This window comes from Dipodomys spectabilis, unplaced genomic scaffold, assembly GCF_019054845.1.
Source record: "Dipodomys spectabilis isolate Male_0828 unplaced genomic scaffold, ASM1905484v1 ptg000009l, whole genome shotgun sequence".
Classification (NCBI taxonomy): domain Eukaryota; kingdom Metazoa; phylum Chordata; class Mammalia; order Rodentia; family Heteromyidae; genus Dipodomys; species Dipodomys spectabilis.
Window position 1 is genome coordinate 25,425,085 of NW_024870686.1, and position 24,942 is coordinate 25,450,026.

The window sequence follows — 24,942 nt, forward strand, 5'->3', positions numbered from 1 at the left end:
TTGTGATATGTTTATGATTTATTAATGAGCTAATTCAACAAGTAATTATTATGAACCTATTGTGTTCCAAACACTGGTGTCAAGTTGAGCATGTGAAATAAGACACGTGAAGGCAACTTATCTGTGAAATAATTAGTGTTTGGGATAAGATTTCATTAAAGTAGTGATTTTTCAAGCCCAAACGAATTTCATAGAGAGAAACAACCTGTAATAGAGTTTGGGGACACAGAGAAAATAAAGGAAGGAAGTAATAAAGCAAGAGGGAAGATATCAGCCAGACCATGCTGGTTTATGATGCGATCCTACAAGGAGCTCACTTGTAGGTCATCCTTGTTCAAAGTGTTCTAGAAACTCCACATCAACAGAAAAAGCTGGACATGGGGGCACCTGCATGCCATCCCAGCGACAACAAGAAGTGTGAACTAGAAGGAACATATTTCAGGTTGGCTCTGACAACAGGGAGATTATTAAATTAACCACTTCAGAAAGGGTTGGCGATGTGGCTCAAGCAAATACAAATAAAACCTCAGGATACTAGAGAAAAGCAAGGGAAAGGAAGGCAGTGAAAAATTTATAAAAAGAAATAAATAAAATAAAAATAATTAAAAACTAAAAAAAAAATGAGTAGGAGAAGGTCTGGGAAGGGACCCTCTGTAGCACTTAAAACATGTGACAATTACTTTCAGAAACTGAAATTTCAGTTTAGAATTGAGTTTGAGGGAACAGCATGGAATAGCAGAATAGTTTGTGATTTTAACATAATATGATGTGTGTTGTTTATCTAATCATAAACCATTTTATCCTAAATTAGAAAAGACTTTGAGGGTCCAGAAGATTAAAACCTTCACTGCAAGTGTTAGGAATGTGAGGGAAGGGAATGATCGCCATGGAGAACATTACCACATTAATCTAGGAAAAGGAAAGGGAAATGCCAAAAGCATTCTTTGCTTTCAGGTGAGGAGTTAAAAAGTGTTATGGTTTTTTTTTTAATTTCCTGTGAAGCAGTAGACCTGACCATCTGAGAGAGCAGAGGGAAAGATAAGGTTTTGACATTTTTTTTGTGAAGAATGTCTTGTCACCAGAGAAAAGAAAAGGATGGTGGAGGGGACTCCAGATATCAGCAAGGGAAGAAAATATCTGCAACTTAACTTCCACAGAAATCACAGGACTCTGAAATCCACAAAGAAGAGTATTTTGGGGTAGCTTTCAAAATGGAAATCTTCTGAAGAAGAAACTTAGCAAAGACTAACGCAGCAAAGCAGGATCAAGTAGGAAAAAGTAGAAAACAGAAAAAGGAAAACCGGCAGGCAGAGTTCCCATGTGTATTTGTATCTTCTGAAGTAAGGGATTCCGGCTTGAAATCTTATCTAGACAAATGGTCATATTACATAGAAATAATCATCTGGCTAAATTGACAAACATGGATGTAGGCTGGATTTATGACCCAAAACATGAAGACAAGGGATCTAAGATAGGTGTTACTATTATTACTCAAGTAAAAGGATGGAACAATAAGATTTTTCTGTCTGATCAAGGAATTCCTTTCTATGTTTATTTTATACTATTTTATTTTACTATAAAGGCAATGTACAGTTATAGTTATATTTGTAAGATAATGAATACATTTCTTGTCGAACAAAGTTGCCTTTGCCTCATTTTCCCCTACTTTCCCTCCCCTGGACTTCCTCCTCCCCGCCAAGTTGTAAAGTTCATTACAACATAGTGTCTTGTGAGTATTGCTGTTGTATGGGCTCACCCTTTGTCCTTTTCTCACAATTTTGTTATTCCCCATTTCTTCCCCAAATCAAATAAACACATATAAAAGACACGGGTACCTAAACTAAAAACAGTGACAGGGGGAGAAAACAAAGGAAAAAATGAAAAAAATGAAAGAACTTCACACATTAAAACAAAAACAAACACAAAATAAAAATACTTCTTGTTTCTATCTTGGAGTTCATTTCAATTAGCATCATTTTATATGGTCATTTTAAAAACACACTTGACAATAAAATTTTTTGAGCTTTTTTTCTTTCTTTCATGTTTTCTTCTCTCTAATTTACCCTATAAAACACATCATTTGTAAGGATGAACAGCTTGTGAAATGGTCAGTTCTAGCCAGTTAATACATACATATTTATTGCAGTATTATTCCTAACACTCAAGTTAAAAATCCTGTTTGCATTAATGAATGGATAAATAAAATGTAGCATACATACGTATATGCATAATGGAATATGATTCAGATACTGTACCAAAGAAGGAAATTTGGTCAGTTGAGACCAAAACTTAGGAATGTGGAAGAGACCATCCTAAGTGAAACAAATAAGGCAAAAGAAGACAAAGTCATGTAAGCTCACCCAAATATGGGATTTTTTTTTAGTTGATATCACAGAAGCATAAAGTATAATGGTGGTCACTAAGAGGTAAGGTACAGGTGCAGGCAAAATGGTACAACATTTTAATGGATGAAACAAGTTCAAGAGATATATTAAGTAACATGATGATTAGTTTACATATATTATTGAAAAATGCGAATACTGAATATAATGTGCTCCCTTCTATTCTTAAACTAGATAATTAATCTGTGGAGAGTCCATCTCAGTATCTAAAGGAAGGGATGTGGCTTTTAGGGAATTTTCAGCATGATATCCAGGTTGACTTAATTCCAAATTTGGCTATGATTATCTTATTATTCCTAGTTTTCCTGTCACCTCTTTCTATCTATTCTTCATCAGTCAAAAGAGATGCTATGGGAAATGAGAGGAAGAGTGTCTGAGTAAGAGGGCATTAGTATAGAGGTGAAACTCAGAAAAAATACTTGGAACACTGTTAACTTCAGTCTCATAAATTTAGTTTTAGAATACCTTATACCACAACCACAAATGTGCATGTTGAGTCAGAGTATGTAAATGTGTGGGATAAAGTAAGATGGTTTGAGTTTCTTTTCTTGGCATTATCTAAAAATTAACCATTTAAGCAGGGCGCTTGTGGCTCACGCCTGTAATCCTAGCTACTCAGAAGGCTGAGATCCAAGGATCATGGTTCAAAGCCAGCCGGGGCAGGAAATTCTGTGAGACTCTTGTCTCCAATTAACCACTAGAAAGGCATTGTGGCTCGAGGTAGAGTGCTCACCTTGAGCTGAATAGCACAGGGACAGTGCCTAGGGCCAGAGTTCAAGCCCCACAACAGACAAAAAAATAAGATTAAATAAAATTTTAAAAAAGTAAATAAATATTAACCATTTAAGATGTCCTAATTTTCTATACAGATTCAATAGCCAAGTATTATTCAATAGGAAATTCACCATTCTTCAAATGCACTTCTGGAATACCAGTCATTATTAAGCAAGATAACTTCGCTTCTTTGAATGTTTAGGATGAAGAAAAGATCAGATACTATATGTAGCCTGCATATTTCATGTTATTTTTGCAGTAGCTTCTAATGTCCACAGAATAAAGTCACAAAAACAGAAATTTGAAGTCAAAATTCATGAAAGGTATCAGTTAATAAAAGTAACTTTCTTGTATATACATTTATCTAATTTGGGGAAGGGAAGGGGAATAACAAAATGCTGAAACAAGGACATGGGATGACCCACTGCAATGATACCTACAAGACACTATGTTGGAAAGGAACTTTACAACTTCGTGGGTAGGGGGAGAGGGGAGGTAGGGGAGGGAAGGGGTAGTAGGAGTAAAAGGAGGGGGTGACAAGCTCCACAAGAAATGTTCTTATTATGTTACTCATGTAACTGTAACTCCTCTGTACATAATCTTTACAAGAAAATAAAATAAAAAGTAACTTTCTGATGAAGAAAGACTGGAAAGAACACTCCAGGGGATTCTAGTGTGCATTTTAGGTTTGACAGTTCAGGGTTTTGTTGAGCTTCAGGCTGCGTGGATAGACTGCCTGACAAATGTCCCATGCATCTCATTTACTATGCATTGGCAGAAAGATATGGGTCAGGTTTTTTAATGTAGGCTCCCTACAAAAGTGGTGAAAATTAGTGAGTCAAAGTGCTGAGGAGAATGATTTGCTTATAGTCATTACTCACCAACTACTAGAGATTATTATGAATAATGGTTTTTGTACTGATTTTCAGTAGAAATTTAGGAATTTCATATTATAAATAAAGAGTATTCATAAAAATTTTTTGTGAAGCATGTCATATGTAATCTATAATGTATTCAATGTACTGTACTAACCATTATTGTCATCTTGTGAGCAATTCATGAACCTTTTAAGGTTAATGATGAATTCTATTTCATGACCAAATTTTAAATTTCATTTTTAGTTTTGCTGTGCAACTTTTGTAAGAATTTTTCCAAGACTCAGAACCCACAACTTCGTGGCTAAAGAGAAATACTGGATGAATGCACAACTATATAATATATTTTTGAATTATACTAGAAAATATAAATACAAATTGTATGTGTGTGAGAGAGAGATTTGTGTTGTGCTGATTTGAGATCTTCAGAACTTTTAGGGTAATAACTAGGCTGTTTGTTTCTAAATCCATTTGTATAAAAATAGCCCCATTAACTATATGGAGCTAACAAAATTACTTGGATATTGATGTCTCAGTAAAATCTGAACCTACCTGCTACATAAATGGTTTGATGACAAATTTAATTCTTATAAGAGATAACTTTGCAAAGAATACCTCTCAAATAGGATGTATATGTGGATCACTACATGATTTTATATGTGTGCTGGAAATCATGTCAGATTCTTTTTTGATGAAGCCATTTCTCTAGATGACAACTGTCAAAGCCCTCTCACAAATCCATGAATATTAAAGCACCATTCACTAGCATATTTGGCACTTTGAAGGCAGACAAATAGAACTCATGAAATATGAAGGAGTGCTCCATGGTACTTTGTAGAAAATGTTGCCATTAAGATGATGTATGAGAAAACTCACACACCTTCACCTGCTGAGAGTGCTCAATGGTAATTTCAATCAACTCCATTACTTTGCTTTGCTAGTGCTACCCTTGCATTGCATCCTCCTTGTCTTTTGTGTTAGGAGGGCCCTAAAGCTAAGCTGAGATGAAAGATTCTGGGTTATTTTCATGTGTACATTTTAAATACAAATGCATTATTTTACCTCTACTATGATAAGTTCTTTCATTCTAGACAATAGTAATAGACCAAGAAGGTTCTAGCCACAACACCCACTACAGAATTTTATTCTTATATTATTGGTCTGTAGAGTCTATGTTTAGTGGGAAATTGTGATGTTTCATATTCTAGTCTTTGGAATAATGTTCCAGCTACATTGCTCTTCAATTTCAGTGATATTACAGACTTGCCTATAGTATTTGAAAAGTCAAATTTTAATATAGTTATAACAAAGTAAACCTTGCTACTTTATCTACTTTTACTATTTTTAACATAACAAGTAAATGTTCTTATTCCAAAGAAGGGAGAGGTACAAACACATTACATATAAAGTATTAAAGTATATTGAAAATTAACTTGAGTGATAATTATAAGTTATATATATCCTTAATATGTGTATATATATGTATATATATATATATACACATTATAAAAAAAACCAAAGTTTCTAATTTGTGTAGGAGTCTGGAATGGTACCAATTACAATGATACATAAAAATATTTTACAATCATTTCTCTAAGCCAATTTTCTTCAGAACTCTTTAAACTTAACAGCATGAAACAAAATTACTTTTCCCTAATGCAAGGGCATTTTCTTTCTGATTTGCTCCAAAAGATACTGAAAGCTGTAAATGCATGATCATGAGATACACCTGTTCTGTAATTTTTATCTTCTATTATTTTCTGTAAGACAGCTATGGCTTTTGCATAATGTTGTCAGAATATTCAGAATATATTATTTTAATGCAATTGCATACATGCATTTCTTATAGTAAAGGTAATAGAGAAAGCTTTTACTTGCCTATAAATCCATGAGATTGTGTGCTCATTCTTTTGACAAATATAAGATAGCTAAATACATAAATCAGATCACTGAGTCTGACTTTCAAGTGAAAATTTATAGATAGTTATAGTGTAAATATTTGTTGGACATTCACAAATATATGTTACTATTGAATGTATGCTTGTGAAATGAATGAAAAAACCTGCACTGTCAACATTTGTCTTATTTTTACTTTCTGTCTTTGTGTGGTTGCGCATGTGGTTATGCAGGCATTATAGTTATTATAGATGTTTGGAGCAAATTTATTTCAAAAGAAACATGGGAAGCTATTTGATGATGATAGTAGTAATTTTACAGATTACCCAAGGAAGAGATATCAGAGCAATTCTTCCAAGTTGAAATACTCAGCTGATCATTTTGCAGGAATTTCAAGAGTTAGCATTTATTCAGCAGTAGTTAAATAGTTGAGGTCCTTTGTGATTTTGATTTGTCACAGTGATATACTACACTTTAACTTTTAGATCTCTCCAACAACCTTTTAGAAATAAAAATAAATGACAATCCAATATCTGAGAAAATGGAACTGATTAAATGGTGACTGAAGCACATGCCACATTTTTAAAACCTTCTGAAATAAGTGGGCATTTAGCTGTCTCCACCATGCAGTGCAAAACATTTCATATATTTCTATTTTCTAGAAAATTCTTATGCAGAACTTCTGAAAGTTGTGATTGGAACATGAAACAATAGTTACTATGTCAACCCTGTAATATACCATGAGTATCTTTTCTGCTTGTGTCCACAGAGCACCTGAGGAAGACCTTATCATAATGTATACATTTTAGAGAATTCCGTTGTAGAGTATGTTTACATAAACAAAATTTGGGTGCAGTATTTGTGATAAAATGTATGACCCAATTACTAGCTGAAAAGGCAGTGAAAACTTGAGTAAGCTTTAGTGTTGGCTTAAGTTGTTCCACTGGTAAACCATGGAATGTTCTGGAAAGATGGGGGCACCACCTCAGCTGATTGAGCTCCATATTTTGGCATTAAGAAATTCCAATTATATCTTCAGATTAAAAATAAGTCTTAAAGTTATTATATTCAATGTAAACATCCCTCTGTGGCACTTTATGTATAAATTATTACTCTGAAAAGAGCTGGAATTAAGATTTCAACTTGCTTGAACAGAATCTCATTTCCTTGAAATACAGTAGGAACGGTATTTCAAGAAAATGAGATTCATCTTCACACTGAGGCAGAAGACTAGAATGCCAGAGGAGTTGGCTGCCTACGTAACAGCCCGGATAGCTAGAGAGGTACACAGTATTAAAGAAAGATCCACATGTCCTTACAGAAATAACCTTTCTTTTTAACATTTCCCTGCCACATAATAAAAATAACCTCAAAGAACTCAAGGTTTTAGATTTCTTCCTTCTAGTCACAGAACAATAATAAAGTCCTTTATTAATTTTAAGCCACACACTCTTAAAATTTTACACACCTTCTAAGCATTGACATTATCAATATTTTTTAAATAGTACATTTTATGTGTTCGATGTTAGGCCTTTCCCTAACTGCTGACTGCTGCTTCTGTATCCACCCAGCTTGGAGACAGAATGGGAATGATAAAACTGAGCTGTATCAGAGAAGTCTCAGAAATCATTATTTTAACACAGGGATCCTCTGCTTGCTGCCAATAGGCAATTTTGAGACAGTGAGTTTGTTTTGGGTAAGTCTACAATAGACTCTATTTCCAAGTATTTTGAATTTTTAAAAACACCTCCAAGTAAAAATGTACATATTTTTTCAGCTTTCTAAGCTTTTTACTATATTCTTTCAATCACAGACATTATACTAGCTACATTCCTACTGCTTCTAGTTATTTGACAATAAATCTGACTAGGATAGCATAAACTTTAAGGATATAAGTATATTTGGTTTTGTTTGTAAATCAGTGAAAGCCATTCTACCATTTGTAATAGTCTTTCAGTGATTCTGCACAAATTATGGATTCATAACCCAGTAAAAAGGTAATATAATCAACTAATATTTATAAGTTGCCCTTTTAAATACTAATTACTGAGTAGCATATTGATTTCAAGCTTATAGTGATTCAAAACAAAAAAGTCACTCAAAAACAAAATGTCAGGCTGAATGTTGAAAGTAAGTTTCTTATTTACTTATTTATTTTAAACTGTCATTTGCAGGTTTGGCTGGGCTTCAACCATTCTCATGCTATATTTTATGATAAAGTAATCTATAACAAATATTTGCATGCTTCTCTATTTTTTAATAATTCCCTTTGGAAAGCCAACAGTAACTCTAGACAACCATCTACCATGATTAATGAGACTGAAAATGGCTCTAGTGTTAGAATGTTGTGTTGCTACCAGAAATTTTCAAGGTCACAAATTAAATATTCATGAAACTTGACCTTATTTTATGAAAAGAGTCATACTTGTTTCAAAATAGACCATTTTAATGCAAATAAATGCTAAGAAATTTCCCTTCTCAATGCTTGCCATCAAATTCAACCAGGAATTAACTGCTTAAGGACAATAAGCAGATATTCTTCAGTTTCCCCTAATTTGAAAGAATTATTTCATTTGCTCCCATTATCTGTAGAAGTCAAGATGTTATTTGACCTACCTAAATGAAGTCTATTGGTACCAAATGTGCTAATAAAAATCAAGCTGTTAAGCATAAAACATTACCTTCTTGAATGACTTGTTCCTATTTCACATTATAAATCACACTTGTCAGAATGATTTGACTTGAATGGAGAGTAATTTCTTCTCTGGCTTTTCATAGTCACAATGTGATAAATAAATAGAAGAGAGAAAACATACTCTACTAACGCTAAAATCTGTTCATCTCCATGGGAAAGAAGGAAGGAAAAGGAAGAAAACAGAGAGAAAAAAGAAGAAAATGTAGAAATAAAAGACAAAAAAAAACTACTGCGTTATTCATCAGAAAACCTAACCATGTTTAGGTTTGAAACTACAATTCTGATTGTTTGACACTATAGTCTACTTCTGAGTATGTAATACTTCCAATCACAGAATTTCAAATAACTACTACATAATTTTATGGTAAAACAATGTCCTAAAAATCATGAAAGAAAGAAATCAGTACTAATTATTCATAGTATTGTTGAAACTCACTTTTTACGAATTGAACTTTCCTGAATACTTACATAAATAAACTTTTTGTCATACACCAAAATTTCAGAGGTAGTTTATATATCTCATTCTATCATTCATCACAAGAATAAATAAGAATATTTGTCACTTTATATTATATTGTCTTCCTTTTGCTTCTGTGAGGCTATTAATATTATAGAGTCTCTTAAATATCATTAAAAATTCACGAGTTAAATTAATCCTGGAGGCAAATCTTTTAACATAGTAAAAATATCAACCCAACAGCAATATGCTGGCATATCTAATAGGCATTTAACAATCTAAACACGAGAAAAGATGAACAATTCTTGGCTCTTGCTTTTAAGGAAAATATTTCTGATATATATACATAATATTTGTGCAAATTATAAATAATGTTCTCATTGGAAAGAATTATCCATTATAATGCCACAGTATGCTATAATGAAGGTCAAATGGCAGTATAGAAGGAATAACAAGCATAGGAAAAAGAAAACAAAATTAATTGCCTAATCAAATAAAAATGAATGCACACATTGGCATTCAATATAGGCAGTAAAAACTAAGCCTAACAGGGTGAGATATTTACTATAGTGGATAAATTACAGTTATATTAGGGTATGGATTGCATCCAGTAGGGTTTTTTTTTTGTTTCATTTTGTTTTGTTTATTGATTGTGGGGCTTGAACTCAGGACCCATTCTTAAACATCTTTGTGCTCAAGGCTATCACTGTACCTTTTGAGCCATACCCCACTTATGGCTTTTTGAGTGGTTAATAGGAGCTAAGAGTCTCAATGGGACTTTTCTGCCCAGGCTGGCTTTGAACCATGATTTTCAGATCACATCCTCCTGAGTAGTTAGGATTATAAGCCTAAGACACCAGCACCAGGCTTAATTTGTATTTTTTAAATGAATAGATAATAAAGAACAGCCTTGGAACAAATATTTGGGATTTTGAAAACTATTCCAGGAGATTTTAATTTTATATATTTAAGCAATTAGAAAAAATATCTAAATAAATCCAAGAGATTGATATTTAGTTAGATTATTCAAAAATCAAGTTCTTACTGAGTACAAACTCTGTGTACTCTCCTGGGATTGTTTTCAGAGGTGCAGTGAATAGTCAATTATATGGTTTATGTAGTATATAATGTAGTATACAATAGATAGTATATAGATACAAAGGCTTTGAACTAGATCTCAAATACCTTATAAACTGAGAAAGCTTTTATTTAGACCAAAACCAATCCCTGCAGGATGAAATATTTAGTTAACTCATGAAGCATAAGTAAAAATGGCTTTGGCAAAGGCACCCAAAAGAAGTGAGAAAAGTAGCTCAGTGCCGGTGCACTTTTCTAGATTATAGATTGTCCCAGTTCTCTTCCTCTGACTTCTCCCACTTCCTGGCTTCTACAGGTAGAAAACCCTGCCTCTCCAGGCCCTTTCACCATGAGGCCGTGATTATGTTTTCACATTGCCCAGGAACAATGCAGCTTGCCAACCATCGTGTGAAACCTCGAACACTGGGAACCAGAATAAGTCCTTCCTCATGTAAATTGTTTATGTCAGGTATTTTGGCACTGAAATGAAAATGTGCCTGAAACATCATTTCTGTCTATGAACTTTAGTGGTGTCCAATTGTCTTGATGCTCCCCGCAGTAATCAGCAGTCTGATGAGGCAGGAGAGCAATCGGACTCTTGGTTTTACTAAGCAATAGAACTGGTGTGTGTGTGTGTGTGTGTGTGTGTGTGTGTGTGTGTGTGTGTGTGTGTGTGTGTGTGTGTGTGTGTGTGTGTGTGTGTGTGTGTTCCAAATAGGGATTCGGAGATACTATTAGATAAGAAACTTTAGGATATGGACAAGTTACATGAGATCATAGTTTATGAACTGTAAAGTGGAGAGGGATGAAACAATAAAACCAGAACCAGTGGTAGGAAAATATAGAGGGGTACACAGAAATAGAGGCCAGACAAGGTACAGAATTGGTGGATGCTAAATCATTTACATAGACTCAGTAAGAAGGTGCACTGACCAGTGCTTTTGATATTGGTGATGACAGGATATCGTGACACAGGGCTTGACTGATGAAGTGAGGACCTAATAGTTTCTAAAAACCTGAAAGTCAACAGTCTTGATGCAATGCAAGATGTTGAAAAGCCTGGGGTAGACAGAGACTCAAGTGTATACAGTAAAACTTGAAAACACTACCAGAGATGGTTTTAGAGAAATACGTATTGAGGTATATTCAAAAGGCAAGCATCTCCTTAACCCATGACAAGAGTAATGTCACTAAGAGGAGATAATAGAAAAACAGAGGAACACTGATCCTGTTACAGCTTAGGAGTTAGGAGGACAATGATATGTAGCTGCCCATATTGGAGTACCAACCTATGAAAAAGCAACTTCCTTTATGGCCTAAATAGGTAGCAAGTTTACAGCAAGTTTACAGGTATTTGAGAAATGCATTCCTCATGTAACTCTGTAAAAGTAATGTAGGTACTAAGGTTACTGTTTTAATCTTTACTACTACCCCAAGTGCCATGCCAATAAACAAAGGTTTCTACCTATTTCCTTTACATTGCTTATCAAATCCTTATTCACAATGAAATGAGTATACATTACCACTCAGTTACAGTATGGCAAATTCACTTAAGACTCTAAGTCTCAACTTGTATTTGTCTCTATGATGCTTTCTTACTTCTTTAACTAAGATTTATTTTTCTTATATTTCACAATGATTGTGTTTTTTCATTTCAAGATGATTAGCAGATGTTATGGATTTATTTTTGTAACTAGTGGTTTTAAGGGCAGAATACAGGGCAATTATTTTATTATATGTAACGTGCTCTGAATTGCAGGGAAAGTATGCTTTGAATAAGAAAATGCCCTGTAATCTCTGTCCATCACAGGGTATTAGGGTCAATCTCCTGTAATTGACTCCATATCTATGTAAGATTTATTCTCAAGGATATTGACATAAGAATCAAAATAGTGATAGTTGTTCTTAAGCTTTTGCATTCAAAAGAAATAGAATATATTGAAGTAACAAAGATATTCTAGACACATTTATGCTCTTATAAAACATAAAACCACTGACTCTCTGTTACCCATAACTAAATCATGACATGTTTTTTCAAATGAACATTTAAAGACCTCTAAAACCTGGTCCCAATCACTTTTTAACCTCCATAAAGTTTAGCCTCCAGAGAAATCCTCAGATTTTTTTTTAATCTGCATAAAATTCCATGTAAAAGTTTAAAGTCAGAAACTTCTTGATCAGATTCTGGGTGGCTATTTTTGAAAGTATATTTTAAGAATGTATTACAAAGAGCTGTTAACACAAACAAGAAAGCTATGATGTAGCCAGGTACCAGTGAGTGATGGAAGCCTGTGGTCCTAGCGACTCAGGAGCCTGAGACTTAGAGGATCATGATCTGAAGCCAGTTCAATTAGAAATGTCTATAACAATGCTTGATAGGAAATGTACTCATTACCTTACTCATGTAACTGTAGCCCCTCTGTTCAGTATCTTTGCAATAAAAAACATTCTATTTTCAAACAACCAGCAAAAGGTTGGACTGGAGACATGGCTCAAGTGGTAAAGCATCAATAATTATGTGAGTAAGAATGTGATGACTTGAATTCAAGCCCTAAAACATTCTCTTTCTTTCTCTCTCACTCTCTATCACACACACACACACACACACACACACACACACACACACACACACACACACAGCCATGACATAGTAAATATATATTTTACCAACCTCTCTGATATATTCTCAATACAAACATCTTGAGAATAGATGTATATTGGAAATGAAAATGTATATACTATGCATGCATGAATATTGGGAATACAACGTGCATGTATATTGGAATTATAAGAGAATTTAAACAAGTAAAATAAGCATGTGTACACTGTTCAAAAGAGGACATTGTCCCCATAAATTTTACTGTTTTGTAATAAATTTTACTGTGTTCTATATATTTAGCAGGGAAGCTATTCATGCTAGGTAACCTTGTTTCTCCCTAGCCAGCTTCATGGAGCTTATCTATAGCTATCGATAGTCCCAGCAGGGTTTGGGATTAGAGACCATCCTACATTTTAATGAACACTTTTCTTAGAAAACACAACTAATGCCGTACTTATAGTACTCATCATCTAACTTTAGCTGTCTCACATGGCAGCTGTGGCTTTTATTACTGTATAAAATATCTGACTGCTCTTGTAATAAAGAAGCTAAAGATCCCACTGCTGTCTTGCCAGGCAAAGGGAGCAATAAAAATGCCATTTAGTAAACTCTATCCTTCCTAGTTAATAAAATACACCATGTAGGAAGTGAGGGAATCAGAGTTGATTTGGTCCTCTGAGTCTCCTTAATTGTTTGATTGTTCTGTATGGTTTTCAGAATAGAGAATGATTCATCCATAGATCTAATCTCTAACACTGCCTCAATACATGTGTTCCTCTGCCAGGTGCATGAGTAACACTCTCTCTCTCTCTCTCTCTCTCTCTCTTCCTTATGGAGGATCCCAGGCTACAGGAGCTCCCTTCAGGTGAAATAACAGTCTTTGTTATGCTTATTTAGCTTTCTATTTGAACTCTGAATTAATTGTGCCAGGTCTGAAAAATAAACCATACATCATCTACCCAGGGCCTAAAAAAGAAATCATGGTAAAGCAAAAGATATCTGAAGTGTTTCCAGGAAAGCAAGAAATAAAAGAAATATGGCACACAAAGACATTAGTTCCGTTGCTATCTATTCTGAATTTATTGTAATTTATGAAGGGCTTAAAATGAAGTTTCTGATATTTCCGTTGAGAAAGGAGTTGCAAATTAAATAAGAAGTTTAGTTCCAGGTTTCAGTGTTGCTTAGCAGATGTAGGAAAGTAGGAAGTCATGTGTATCAGTTTATTTTCCGTTGGTGTTTGTGGAAGTGTGGTTAGAACTTAAGGCCACACATCTGCCAGGTACATAGTCTATCACTGACCCATACCTCAAGCCCTTTTATCTTTTAGTTACATCTCAGATAGAGTTTGACATGTTTCCTACACCAGACTCAACTTATCATCTTCCTACTTATGATTCCATGCCATGTAGTTAGGATAGCAGTGAAAATCTCTAATGAGCTTCTATGTCTAGCTTCAAATTTTACTTTAAAAAAGGAATATTTTCCAAGATCCACTTAAGAACAGTTTATAGAATATAAATATAGGATACAGAATGAAATATATATCTGTACCAAGCCAGGATAGAAAACAAACCACCCCTGAAACAGTTGATCCATAGCAATGCCATTATGAGAATCTGGTCTCAGTGGTTAGGACTCTATCCATCCATCCCAACCACAGCTACATCTTCACCTCCCAGACAGGACAAGCTGAATATTTTCCTTAATGCCTCCTCTAACATGTATAATGTGGCCCAGCACCAGTGATTCATGTCGGAGATCCTAGCTATTCAGGTTGCTGAGATCTGGAAAGAATATCCATGAGACTTTTGCCTTCACTTCACTACCAAAAAGGCAGAAGTTGTCTCTTCTCCACTTCCTCCTTTCTTTTTTCCTTCATTTCTTCTTTCTTTTCTCCTTCCCCTTTCACCTTTCCTTCTTCTTTCTCTTTCTGATCCCTCCATCAGATAGTTAAACATTTTAATTTTCGGGTGTCTATCCGAGACACACAAACCCCACTATTCTCTAAGATAAAGACTGAAGCCCTTGTATTTTAGGTTATTTTTTAATGAGAGTTGCCAAGATAGGCCTCAGATTGAGAGTCTTCTACATATGCTTCCTGTGTAGTTGGAGTTATAAGAGTATACTATTGTGTCTAAGAAGTGTGTTAAGACAGCATTTTTTCTAACTTTTTGCCCATTCTGGCATGGAAACATTGTACTCCTAATCTCTGCCTCCAAAATAGTTGAAATTTCAGTCATGAGCCACCATGCCAAGCAAATTGCACAAAATCATTCTGAGGATTTTATTAGTTTGCTTGGCGGATGGAGACAAAATTCCTCTCTGCTTCTTCTGGATTTTATAGGAAAATCACACCAATCCTTATTACACAGTTCTTTAATATTTTTGGAACAAGTGACTAATATGTTGAACAGTGAAAAGCAAGCTAAATTGACACGAGGCAAAAAGTAAGTCCTTAAATTTAAGTAAATAATAAAATTTTGGCAGAAACAAAGGAAAGCATTTCTTAAAGATTTAATGCAGATGCAAACCTGAAGAGAATGTACTGGAGCAGTTTACTTTATAAATAATGAAATGGCCTGCAGTCTATTTGGCAGAGATGGTAGATTGAGGTTAAATTAGTTTATAATCATAGCAGCAGATGCCTGTGTAAAAGTATAGAGTTTCAAAGTGTGACAGTGGTTTATATTTGCTCAGGATATTTAAGTGAGTTTCCATTTATGTGACAAGTGGTTTTGCACCCATTATAAAATTTAATCCATCCTTTGTAAATCATGTGTGTATGTACATGTGAGCACATGTGTGAAAAACATTATGTGTATGCAGAAAATATATTTTAAATTAGCAAGTACAAAGGTATGCTGATTCTTTTTCATATAATAGACTGGTGATTAACCTTAAGATATAATTATTCTGTTCTCCAAAGTCTAATTTTGTGACCGCATGGAATGTCTAGACATAACAGAACAAAGTAATCTTAGTTCACATATAAGAAAATGGCAGGTATCCAAAGTTCCAGTATTTGAGAGGAATCTAATAAAAAGATCACAGAGTTACAACTTGACCTTATTTTATTAAAAAGCTGCTATCTCTGATCCACCTGTACAAGGGGGAGTAATTTAATTTCAGAATAGAAGAGGAGAGATATCCTAAAATGATCAAAGCAATGCCAGATGGGCTGTGTGTTCATTAAGGATATTTAAAAGTCTACATTTAAATACTTAGAATAGAGGTTTGATAAGGTCGATGTTTCACTGAAATTCTAATTGAATAATTAGTTTAAAATTTAAACTGGGAACTAAAATGATGATCTTATTTGAACAGAACAACTGAGGCCATTTGATGATTTTTAATTAAGCTATTAATTAATTTTCCTCTCATTTTTTAAAATGATTGACTTGAATACTTTGGACTGCAATGGTATGGTAATTACAACTATTCCTTGATACCATAAATAGAAATTCATGCTGTTTTATTTCTATCCTCATGTTTATTGTCATCTGCCCAGGAGCTTTAATGATACCCCATTCCTCAATTCTCCAGGTCCTGATTAACACTTGGGTTTCCAAACTAAGATATATGGCCATGTGTCAATTGTATGTTACAATAATCCGGAATCCCATAGATCCTCTTACAACTCATTTCACAAATTTTGCAATCACATGAAGTAATGTATTGCTGTTTGTAGCAATGAGAAAAAATGAGATACAAAGAATGTATATAAATAAGTGTAATGCAAGCAAAAGAGTTGATATCAACGTGTTAATTGCATGTCCTCTGCCAGTCTCCATGGGTGTCGTTATCTTCAGTCTAACAGGCACACAGTATGATTGTATTTAGGGAAGCATACAGAGCCATGGCGGCTTATTTTTGTATGCTGTATCATTGGAAAATGAAAGATTTTTCTTAATAAAGTGAATTTTTATTCCTTTACGTTCTAACTTTTGAAATTTATAATGTTTTATGGATATTTAAATGTGTCATGTACATTCTCACTTTGTCAAATGGGGAAAAAACTGAACATAAACTTCTCTTGATAATCATGGGTCAAAAAGGAATGAATGCAAATTATTTTAACTCCTTACAGTTAAAAACCCCTAGAAGCTTGACAGGATTAGAATGGCTTTATTTTATGATTAAATTGACCACACGACTAACAGAAAAATAAGCACCAGTTACAGAATTGGAGAGTTAGAATTTTTTCTCCTAAAGGCTTTAGTTTTCAATCCAGTTGTCATGGACTTTGATAGTGTGGGGAGGGGGGTCGCAGAGGGTGTCATTAAAGCACTACACTAAGGGGAGTGGGCATGTGCATATAGGGAAAATATTAATCAAACGTTGTGGACTCACAAATTCCAGACCAGCAATAATTGTAAAAGAGCATATCTGCATTGTTTTAGAAGGTCTTCCATAGACATTTTCACAGTGCATGGGTTAAAGAAGTGGAAAGAGATGGAGCATGACCAGTAGATAGGCTGCTGATGAATTCAAAGTATTTCACAAAGCAGTGAGGTCTTTAAGCAATCATAACTAGAAGAACTAGTTTCTTTCTGCAATTAAAGTACAAGATCTGATATGAGAACGTTAACAGGACTCATGAAAGGAAATTAGTTTATTTCAGAGACAGCCACCATGAAAGGCTCACCATTATATTGCTGCCACTTCAATAGTTCTTTAAAGGATGATTTTTACTACTTGGCTAGGGAAAAAGAATTCATGTAATACATTGTGATAATAATTTGTGCATTTCTGTTAATTCTCATTAATTCTTCTGCCTCCAAACTAACCATATGATGGAATTTCACATCTTAACATTTTATTGATATGTACTACATAGTTGGATCTAACTTAGAGCCTATTCCTTTGTACACTTTAAAAATATGATCACAATATTGTGCAGAAAAATGTATGTATGAATGTAGTCATGCATATCAAAGTACATATGATGGATAAGTTCAGCTATGATGGGTGATGTTAGTTTGTATAATCTTTCAATAAACATTATCAGGTGCATGGAGTAGTATAGAGTTCACATGATCCTTTTTTATTTAACTCTACTTTTTAATGTCATTAGTCAGATATATTCTTTGAAAACCTTTTAGGAAAAGCCATTTCTTGAAGTGTTCCATAAAGCAAGAACTTCATCTTACAATTAGTGTGTTGGCAGATTTATTTGATGATATTGATTAATTTCCAGTCAAAGAGATGTCACACATCTCTATTTTTTCCTCAAGTTCCACCACTAAAACATTTTCTCAGACTTGTCCAGCCATATCAGCTTTCTGCAACCTCAAGGCCCTCCAAACCCCAAATTCTCTCCAAAGCTTTTTAAGGTCAATCAATTCATTTTTTTTTCTTGCAATGGTCATTTCTGTCTTCTTTAACTACTGACTGACATATTAATTTTAACTTTGAAATATTTCATGCCTAAAATCTTTACTTCAAAGCATGCATTTTGTGTATCATGTGACTACACACAGTGTTTGAGGGGGAAACTGAATGAGAGAGTAATATGAAATGTATCTGGTTAAAAACCAGATAAATAACAAGTAAACCAGATAAGCTAAGTACCTAGAATTTTGATTCAAACATGGAAATTCTCTCTCTCTTGCTCTCTTCCTCTCTGTCTTTTTTTGCTTTACTTTTCTTTCCTATTGTAATTGGCACTTTTTATAAGAAAATTCAAGTGGTAATAAGATTAAAATATACAAAAAGTAGTATTTGGGAAAGAGTGATATATTTAAAGGAGACAAATCAGGCTTAGCAATGCCTTTGTCATTTCTAATTCAGTTTTAGGTTTGTTTTCCTAATTCCACAAAGGATTGGTCCTATTTTATAATTCTCAAATTATCTAGACATTTTTTCCTCTAATTTCAGTAGATGTCTAAATTAGAACATAAATTAATCTGAACGTATCTGGTAGCTTCCTTTATTTGCTATTTGTCCTCTGTGTGTTGGATTAACAACTTAATTAATTTTTTAAGACATATGTCACACCAAACAAATAATATATTGAAATCACTATTACAAAAGGTGCTATGTACACTATTTAGCTGCACAGACACTGAAAATGAATGTTTGGTTTTGTAAAAATGTATTTCTGATGTCTCCCCAATGCAAATTATTAGTAAAATTGAATAGATCAATAATTAGTAGAATTGCATGTCTACTGGATCATAGTAAGTGGCACTGTAAAGTGGTAGAATTTGAAAGGTTTTGGGAAGGTTGATAGAGACTAGCTAAAAATTTCTGGAGGAAGAACAAAGCCACAGCCTAATAGATTTATAGTTTAGCTCCCCTGCATTCTTTTCGGCCTGTTTATTGGAAATAAATCCAAATGCTGCTGATGATTTTATCTCTACTGCTTCATTCTCCCTCTTCCTAAAAGGTTCCTTATAAATTTCTTCCTCTGCCATTGTTTAATAGAAAAAGAAGAAAAAAGTTAATTTTTATCTGTGAAGATAAATTATTGATGATAATAGCTATGTATAGTTAGGATTAAGATAGATAGAGCAAGAAGTTTAAATGGATAACAAAGAATAAAATCATGGTAAAATCCAGGATAACATTTGAAACAAGAACTTCATGGTTGTCAACCTGTAACTAGTGCTAGTAACTCAGCTGATTATTTTTAACCTTATCAGCTCTAGAAAAAAAATTCATAAAAGGTAATTATTTATTGGAATTTGATTTATATAATCTATTAACATTCATTATACTCAACTGTCAGAGTTTGACCAACAATTTGTTAAGTGCAGAACTAGCTTTAAGTCATGCTTATTTATTTTGTGTTGGTTTGTTTGTGTTGTTCCTTTAGTGAAGGTTCTTGTAGGTGAGTGAGATATCAATGCCTCGTATGGGTTAGTCTGAATAACAGCATGGGGAATAGCACAATTCTTCTTGGTCCAGAAAAGGAGAGTTTGCTGGCAGTAACTGTGACCAAGGGCATTGACTGAAGACATATGTAACCATTTTAGAATTGAATCCATCTTTCAAAGAGGCGAAGAAATTAAAGCACCCAACTGTGAAATCTTAAAAGAATTATCTGGCATAGAAAATTGGATTAAAGATTGAGTAGTATTTTGGTGACACTGATAGCTTTTGAATGTATGAAAGCTTAAGGAAGAAAACTGTCCTTGACTAAAGGCTGAAGAATATTAAAAATGCATGAATGCTACTATTAGAGAAGATGATTAAGAGAGAGAGAGAGAGATGAAGAATGCGATCATGACTTACAATGGCACTTGAAATGGAAAAAATGATATTATAAAATTTATGAGTGAATCAAAATCATCACTGTTATAACTGTACTTTGAAGTTTATTTAAAATAACTATTTTCGATGTTCCCTATTTTCCCCTTTTAGAAAGCCCTATGAAGTAAGAAAAGAAATGTCCTAAAGAAATAAAATCTTGATAGATATGAGTAATGATTCAATTATGGTAATACCTTCATATAAGGTATTAGTCAAAATGGTATTCAAATTGATAAGGGAAAGCACAAAGTAGTGTTATTTTTAATTCAAAGATATGATACATAAATTCTAACACCTGTAGAAAGTCAGTAGGTAGATAAAAGCTTAAAATAAGGAACCAATGTACCAGGAACAATCTAGGGAGGGAAAGACCTGTTAGCTGCTCTAATCTCTGTTCTAGCCCAAGAAAACAATGGATAGACTGGTAGAAATGCTAACTATCAAAGCATTATAAATCGTGTTAGCTTTACTGAGAAAGTTCCTCAGTTTTCCCTGTTGCTTATTTTGCACTACAAAATTATATGATGTAATGTATTATTCACACACACACACACACACACACACACACACACACACACATACACACACACACACACACACACTTTTCCCTACTGGAGATCCACCCATTCTTCCCCTCTGGTATCATATACTCCAAGGACACTATGTTGAAGTATGGTGGTCACTCAAGGATTAGAGATGGGTACACACATATTTCATTTAGGATCAATGAGGTTTTCTGTTTTGTTTTGTTTGGAGACAGTAGGAAATGAATTATCACCACTGGATTTAGACCCAAGAACACATAGGCACAGAATTGGTGTTTCTATTAAACTCTATAGCAAAACAGAGTCATGAAATAGAGCACATATTATAAATTATTAAATGCCTGTTGCTTTAGTTCATTTGGGTTACAGTTATAAAATATCACAGACTTGGTGCCCTAGAAGCAGCATAAATTTCTCACTATTCTGGAAGCTGCAAAATTCATGTTCCAAAAAGGTTAGGAGATTCGGTATTGGGCGAGGGTCCACTTCCTAATTCATAAATGGCATCTCGTGGTTTTTAATCCATGTTTTTTATTGTAAAGATACTGTACAGAGGGGTTACAGTTACATGAGCTAGTTAATGAGTCCATTTCCTATAGAGCATTGTTACCCCCTCCTTTGTTTTTCCCCTACCATTCCTTCCCTCCCCACCTTCCCCAATTTCTCCCTCTCCTCCTCCCACCTCTTGTCTCTTGTGCTTTCATTTTACAGAAAGAATGACAGAGCTCTCAGGACCATAAGGACATTCATTCTATTCATGAGGGCTCCATCCTCTTGACTTTATCTGTGCTCCAAGGCCCTGCCTTGTAAGTATGGATTTCAGCATATGAATGAGGAGTACAAACTACTTACAACACTCTACAAAGGGGTTGCAGTTACATGAGGAAGGTAATGAGTCCATTTCCTATGGAGTATTGTTACTCCCGTCTTTATTTTTCCCCTACCCTCCCTTCCCTCCCCATCTTTTCAACTTCCTCTCCCCCAAGTTGTAAAGTTAATTTTCAACAGTGTTTTGTACATCTCATTATTACAATGAGTCAATCTGCATCCTTATTTCAGCTTTTTGTTATTTCCTTTCCCCTCCCCAAATTAGAAAAATAACTTTTTTTTAAAGGTATAACTAGATCTATTTGTTGAAGTTGCAAGAGAGTTCGTGCTGAGTTTTTCTTCACATAGTTCTGTAGAGCTCTTTCTAAATTCACAGACAGAAAACAGGGAAGTAAGGATTCTTTCTAGTTACTATGAATCTTATATGGAGACTTACTTTGGACCATTGGAGGAGGTAGAAATGTGTGTATGGAAGTGGATGAGGGTGAACTGGACTAGGTAAAATCACATATGAAAAATACCAAAGGTAAAAATGTGACTAGTAGGACCCAGACAATTAGGATGAATGTAGATGATGGTCTCCTTTTCAAATGCTTCACTTCTTTCTCTCTATTCTGAATCCATCTCCACCAAACTTGCTCATGAAAACAGAATCCTATCTGATTTTCTGAATTGTAGGGTAGTTAGAGGACAGAGACAAACATTTGGCTTAGTGAGGATCTGGACCCCATCACTAAGCTTTTTTTTTTGGGTGGGGGGTCCGGTCATGTGGCCTGAACTCTGGGCCTGGGCGCTGTCCCTCAGCTCTTCAGCTCAAGGCTAGCGCTCTACCATTTGAGCCACAGCGCTACTTCCGGCTTTTTTCTTTTTGCTTCTGTGGTGCTGAGGAATTGAACACAGGGCCTCATGCATGCAAGGTAAGCGCTCTTCCACTGAGCCACCTTCCCAGCCCTCACTAAGCCTTTATAATATAAATTTTTCTCTGAACTTTTCAAAGCTATTAGCAGCACAAAGCTATTTTTCTCCATAGCAAACATATAAAGACATCCGAATTGGAAATATTTTGAATGATAAGTACATTTTTCTCCTTAATATGTTACATGGCATAAAAAAACATTTTTGAAAGATTTTAGTTTCTCAATCCCCTTTTGTACAGATTCTCTGTAGTATAAAAACTATAATGATGTAATTGTGACTATGTATTATTACATTGATTACCACCACTGTGTCTAGGAATGATGGGAATTGCAGAAAGATACCTTGACAGTCATACTGCTTAAATCATTAGTGTCTCAATAATCCACTACCTACTAGATACGTGGCTAATTGTAGATAGATCTGCTCTGTGATGTGTTCTGAGATAGTGAAAAGCTCCTGTTAAGTTTTTCAGCTTTTCTACCCATGCTGTGAGATGAAGAAAACGAGAACGTGTTCTAGGAGGTAGCTTTATTTCTATTTCCTCTCCTCCCTTAATATAGAGTTTTCTTTGTCTATGAAATGTATAATCTCCCTCCAGATTGCTTCAGATAGATTTAGAAATGCATCACTTGTTTTTGTTTTTTTTCTGGAGGTTTTGCTTTGTTTTTCAGCTGCCACAAACTAGCTTACAAATCAGAAAGTTTTGGTGTTCTGCCCACACACTTTCATTTTATCCTGCAGTTCACCTGCAGATACTTCTTTTATGCACAGGTAGCTTCTCATTTTCCTTTGCTTCACCAAGCTGTGAGCTTGCAGGGAGTTGGGAGCGGTGGTACTCAGCATGGCTTAAGATGAGAAGCATTAATGCACCACAGGCAACTCTTAACTTACAAGGAATAGAAATTGAGGATTGAATACTCCAGAGCCTTACTCTTAGGTGGGATAATTCTGAGTTGTATTCTACAGTTCTAAGAGGGTCCCCCCCAGGATCAACCCAGGTTGACTATAGCTAATGACTTTTCTTTGTGCAAATTCAACTTATGAATGAGCAAGAAGAGTCTGATTAAAAAATTTGTTTTCCATATGGACAGATCTCATTAGCTGAAACTGTTAAATTAAAACTCATTGACTTTAATAATGATACAAATTGAATAAGATCATTTTTTCCCAAAACCTATGGATTACCAGGGGAAGCATTGAAGACTCTGAGAGTTCACCAGTCATTGAATATTGTTTGCTATTTCCTTTATGAATTATGATGTACTAAGAATATCAATGTTAATGTATACTAATAGCTAGAAATATATTCAAATGCAAAACTAAGAGCTATTAGTTTATTCTTCTAACTACGACAGTATTTGCTAAATGATAAAAGTTTTAACACAATAAAAGAGGACCTCAACTTTTATCCTAAAGCAGTCTCATTGCTCTCAGAAAGGGTTATCTTTTTATCAAACCTGTAAAAACATATAAGGTGAAAATAACAATATGTTGCCAGAAATGGCAGCCAGTTCTTCTCAATTTGTAATGGTGACAGGGAGATGAATGTTTTAGACAGTTTCAAGACATTGGTAAGGAAATTAAACCACCATAGGTCTCTGTTAAAATGCAACACTGCACCCAATAAACAAACAAACTCTATCCAGAGAGGCAATATTTAAACCAACATGTTTTCTTGTGGTTTAAAGAATTTCAGTCACTAGACCATAATCTAATACAGAAGGCAATTTGAACTTTAGCCCTTAAATGTCAGTCTCTCCAATCTTGCCAGAAATAGCATAGGCTACATTTGAACAAAACTATGCCGTTCTCTTTATGAAATTTTTGTTTGTTTGTTTATTTATATATTTATTTATTCCTTAAGTAGTTGTACAAAATATGTTCTCTATATTAGTTTGTGCTCAAATTTAAATTTCAAGTTACCATTCTTTTCCATAAGCAATTATATTATGATATCAGTCTTACAAATTTAGTCTTCTAAATATTGTTTCCAAATTTTCCAATATTGTTTCCAAATTTTCCAATATTGTTTCCAAAAATTAGAGTTATTAACTATGATGGCATTTTAAAGTTAACTGCAATATCCCCGTTCTTTTCCTACTATCTAGTGTAAGAATATAGTTAAGGCTGCTCAGAAGCAGACAGTTTGCTTCAAGAATGGAAATACGACAAGTTAAACTAAAAGCCAAGAGACATTTCTGCAAGGCTTCTGGGACAAATTTTCCCATTCTTAAACAAAAGCCTCAGAAAACGTATTTTTGTCCTTTCTGGAAGTTATCACTTGGAGGTATGAGGCTATAGTTTAGCCTTCCTAGGAATTAGATCTAAGATAAAGGCGAACACACAGAGAAAATCACCAAAAATCTGGCCCAGGCCTCTCTGACTGCACCTAAACTTGCCACGATTGTTAACAGTTTTGTGACTCAGTGTGTGTATTGCTTCTAGAAATATGACTTTTACTTCGTTAATTTATATACCTATTATTCTATTCTAACTGTGGTTAAAAATTTCTTAGCAGAGATGTAAAGTTTGGCGCACGGTGGGGGGAAAGAGGGGAAAGATGGGAAGGGATAGGAAGAGGAAACAAGGGAGGAGGCAACAATGCTTGATAAGAAATGTACT

The 24,942-nt window shown here is 34.4% G+C and overlaps 1 protein-coding gene across 1 annotated transcript in view; it reads right to left on the bottom strand.

The window, feature by feature from the left end:
* Galntl6 (polypeptide N-acetylgalactosaminyltransferase like 6) overlaps positions 1-24,942 on the bottom strand; it is an 813,988-nt gene that overhangs the window by 661,687 nt on the left and 127,359 nt on the right. The window lies entirely within an intron of this gene.